We start from the raw sequence: 5115 nt of genomic DNA, 5'->3' as shown, positions 1-5115 counted from the left end.
TATGAAACTTTCATTCATACAGATCATTATACTATTATGTATTTAATGAATAAACCAATTACTAATGGCAGGATCACTATATGGCTTTTATTATTACAGGAATTCAATATCACCATTTTGAATAGGCCAGGAAAGGAAAACACGGTCGTTGATTTCCTTTCCAGGATGCAAAATGATAATATTGAAAATCCCGTGGTAGATAATTTTCCTGACGAATATATTTTTGCAGCATCCACTAAAACACCTTGGTTTGTAAATATTGCTAACTATTTGGTTGCAGGAAAATTTCCTCCACAATTATCAACCAAAGAAAAACATAAAGTCATCAAAGCCAATGCACCCTGTTCATGGATAGAGGGAGAAATGTTCCGAGAAAGACCTGATCTGATTATCTAAATATGTGTTTGAGAGGATAAAGTACTAGACATATTAAAAACTTACCACGATGAACCATGTGGAGGAAACTTTGCTGATAAAATAACTACATATAAGGTGCTTATTTTAGGATATCATTGACATTCTCTTTTTAGAGATGCCAAGGAATATCTCACAAGATGTGTTAGCTGCCAAAGAATGGGAAAGCCCATTTAATCAGACAAAATGCCTCTACAGCCTCAGATACTAATAGAGCCTTTTGATAAATGGGCTCTAGATTTTGGTCCAATAAATCCTCCATACAAAAAAAAGAGGTAGATTCTTGTTTATATACATTATGTCACTAAATGGGTAGAATCTAGACCTCTTACTTTTGCTACTGAAAATGTTGTAGTCACATTTCTTTTTGAATATATTTTCCCTCATTTTGGTGTCCCAAGGGAAATTGTGGCACATCAATGTGCTCAATTTACATCTAAGTTGGTGCAGAAGATTATGGAGCAATACAAGATCAAACACTGGAAATTCACTCTATATCATCCATAAGCCAATGAGAAAGTGGAATCTACCAACAAGGTACTTGAAGCTATATTGACCAAGATTGTACATTTGCATAGGAAAGACTAGGAAGAAAGGCTTCCAGAGGCACTTTAGCATACCGCACCACATGGAGAAATACTATTGGGCACAATCCCTATGATATTGTCTATGGAAAACAAGTCTAGCTTCCAATTCAAGTCCAAGTGGATACCTTCAAAACAATAGAAAAGTTTGGACTTGACTTCTCTGAAGCCCCAAAACAAATATTGGCATAGTTGAATGAGTTAGATGAGATTCGACAAGATGCCATACAAAGAAAAAACATAATCAAACAATTTATCAAAGTAAAAAACTTCAAGCTAGGTGACTGGGATCTTCTTTTTTATTCCAAGTTTAAGTGTTTTCGAGGAAAATTTCAGACACATTGGCTTGGTCCCTATGAAATAGACACTATTTTTTATAATGGGACAATTAGAATTATGACCATTGATGAATAAAATAATACCTTCCTTGTCAATGGGCATAGATTAAAATTATATTATAAGCCTTTGACAAGGGAAGACTTTGTTAAACATCTACAAGAGAATTTTGATCTAAAATTGGTGAGAAAGGATGATTTTTCTTCCCTACCACCAAAAGAATTGTAATTTCTTTTTATTTAGAATAAAATAATTAAAAAAAGAGAGAGAATAAAAAGCATAGATATGAAAACAACATTGTTGGCATTCCTATGCAGAAAATCTCAGCTGAAAACCAAGGAATCCTTGGCAGCTTAGATTTTCACAATCCCCTTCCTTCTCACCATTTCATTTATGCCCTTATTTTCTTTTTGAATAAAATTTTCAAGCTTAAACACTTTTGAAGAATTTGTTTCTCTTTTAAAGATAATTTTCAAGAAACTATCAGCATCACCAAATATTCTCAACATCCAACAAAAGAATCAAAATCCACAACATATAATCAAGTTGAAGACAAAGTTGCATAATTTACAACATTCCATAGCTAATTTCACATTTTTCAGCCAACAAAACATTAACTTGCAAGTAAAGAGGTATGCATTATAAGGTAAACTATAGAATGTTAAATTAGTTTTCATTAAATAAAGTAATAAATTTATGAATTGATGAACAACTTATTGAATATTAATGATACAAAATTATGACCTTATAACCATACTCCATTATTTATACCATATACCCTATTCTTCATATCCCATTACCCTTACACATATCCCTCAATCATGTCAAAAATCATCCTCACTGTATATGAATCATTTGAAATCTGTCAAATCCCAATGGTCCTATAAGACTGGATCTGAATACTCGTGGGAAATAATTAGTGCAAGAGGAAGAGTTTTATTATAATTCGGACACCACTTTGCAAATATATCTCATTTTAAACATACCACTATCGAACCATTTCATTTCACCATAATTTTAACCATTCCATTATTCCATCAGACCCTGTCAAAAAATGTAATTCAAATGTGAAACCCTGTCACAATAGGTGTAATTATATGATATGAACCAAATTGAGTAAGTTTTCTTAATGTTTACACACAAGTCTGAGATCAGTTGCAAAAGGAAGGATGCCTTAAATTATTTGACAAATTTGATGGGTATGAAGCTGAAGTCACCGAGGCATTTTCTCAGGCATTTTATGGCGTGGAAGCTGAGATTGGAGATAAAAGGTTGAAGACTATAGGGTCTTTTGTATCATACACGATAGAGCTTCCAAGGTAAGGCAAAAGTTGGTTCAAAAATAAAAAAGTCAAAGATGAATATTGGAAGACCTTCCTATGTAATCCAGGTATAGACATTTTAATTTTCAAAAAGGGAATTCCAGTGACAACACTTAAATCTAAATTGAGAAATTTGTTATTGGTTCTCCAAAAATTTCTATCATGTGAAGGTAGATATGGAACACTACTCTTTTATAACGCCATACTTCTGATGCATTTCATTAAGGGTAAGGAATTGAATTTTCCATATTATTTGATGCGGAGTCTTAAAAATATGGCCTTCAATATACAAAGGGATTCTAGGAACATTGATAGGGCTTTGTATCATCATGGGGTAGTGAAGATTTTGGTAGAGGCGCATATGAAGACCACTCGTGATAATTGGTAGAGTTTTCTTATCAAAAATCATTTTGTGGAGGCCCCTGAAGAAGAGGGAGTAAAGAAGACTAAAGGAAGTTGACATATGGTTCCTCAAAACCCTAATACTGAGTCTACAACAAACGAAGTAGAGGGTTTGTTACTAAATGAAATAATGGAGATGGAGACTCAACACAATGAGATAGGAGATGATGTTCCCATTACTCAATTTTTGAAGGAAGTAAGGAAGAAAAATAATAAGGAAGATGTTATAAGAAAGAAAGTCAGCAAAAATCAAGAACAAAAAGAGGCATCAAAGGAAAACAAAGGAAAAGAAAAAAAATAAGGTAATGAAAGGAAAAAAATTCAAAAGGAAATAGAACTTGAATAGAAATTGAGAAGAAGAAAAACATTACTAGGAATTCAAGCAGAAAGACAAATCAACAACCACCAACGACTATAGATCTCGATGAAGGCAAAAATTTTGAGCCAGAAATAACAATAGATCCTCGTGCAAGAAGAACCCCTGAGATTGATCTTGCTCAACATTAAGTCTATGACTACCTGGAGACCTTAGAAAAAGAAATGCATGGAACATCAATCCCTTTATCCCTTCCTCCATGGAACTAAATCCTAAGTTTGGGAGGGCATTCATTATCACCATTTATGGCATAACTTCCTTCATTCACCTATAAAAATACCAGTCATCTAAGTGATCAGGGGCTAGAAATCATTGAATTATAGGGAGATGCTGTTAGTATGAGACTTGAGTTGATTTCAAGTATTGTAATGATGTCAAAATTTCTTGCTTGTTATGAGGAGAGGATGGGATTGAACTGGAGGAGTGATGTTGAATCAAGCAAATTGGGTTGTAACTCTTCCTTTTACTAATAAAGTGTTCAAAGCTTTTTCCATATGCTTGTGTTATTCATTTATGCTTTCATATGTGTATCATGTACTTGATTCCATGCTATGTTTAATCAATAGATCCTTATCATATGCTTTGATCGGTTTTTGTCTTTTGTCTGTGTGAAAGTACTCTTCAAGCAGATTAAGTATGGAGAGGAGCGACAAAGCTGATCAAGGTAGATAAGGAGTAAGCGAAAGCTACAGGTAGGCTTCTTTACCTCTTATTTAATCTATTGGTCATGGAAGAAGTAGAGAATTCTTTGCACTGTTGTTCTAGACTTAGCTACTAGTCTAGGGATTTAAGTGGTTATCTGTAGACACTAAAACTTCCCCAAAAAAATTGGCGACTCCGTTGGGGACATTCGGAATGCCTAGGGTCAAACCCTCTATCTGGTCCTGTAGCTCAGCCAATGTCTTAGCTAAATCTAAGTCTTGAAGAACTACTATCCTAACAGCTCTCTGTGCTGGCCCACCTGCCTGTCGTTGGTGCCCCACAGGTTGAACAGGTCCAACATCTGCATACATAAAAATGATTTTGTTTAGTCTTGGAGTTAATAAAAAAACACAAAAAAATGTAGAAAATTTAAAATCAAAAACACTTTGTTCAAACAATTTACCGATAGCACCCCACTGTGCTCCAACTGGTAACATCAAGTCTGGATCACCACGGAATTCCATTCCTGAATATGGATACTCTGCGATGGCCATATCCTATCGATCAAACCACTCAAAGAATGCAGAGGTAAATGAGATCAATGACTGACCAACATGCCTAGCCATAAGATCTACCCATCTCTGCATCCATGGATCCTAGGTCCAGATACACCCAGTGAAACAAGTTTTACCATTCATTTTTACCATTTCACATTTACCCTTTGATTTTGGTACTTTGGAGCAGTTTTTACCTTGAATTTCACCAGCTGATTGTGGAGGATTTAGTGGACCATTCCTCCTTCCGTCCGGACTAGGTAGGAGCTATCTCTGTTCTCTTTCATTTTATTCCATTCATTTTTAGTTTCAGGCAAAAATTTTGAGTTTTTGAGGCCCCTAGGGTTTCAATTTTGAACTATGGGATTAGCGCACCCTTTCAATATCGAAAGGTGCATTGAATTGCACACACATAGAAGGCTGCATGCATTGCAGCCCACTGTTTCTAAGGCAGGCGTGCGCTGATACAGCTATAGGAAGCATTT

This window comes from Pinus tabuliformis, chromosome 5_1, assembly GCF_031772625.1.
Source record: "Pinus tabuliformis cultivar Carrire ecotype Pingquan chromosome 5_1, CPIR1, whole genome shotgun sequence".
Classification (NCBI taxonomy): domain Eukaryota; kingdom Viridiplantae; phylum Streptophyta; class Pinopsida; order Pinales; family Pinaceae; genus Pinus; species Pinus tabuliformis.
The sequence above is the reverse complement of the archived record's forward strand: the minus strand, read 5'-3'. Positions refer to the sequence as shown.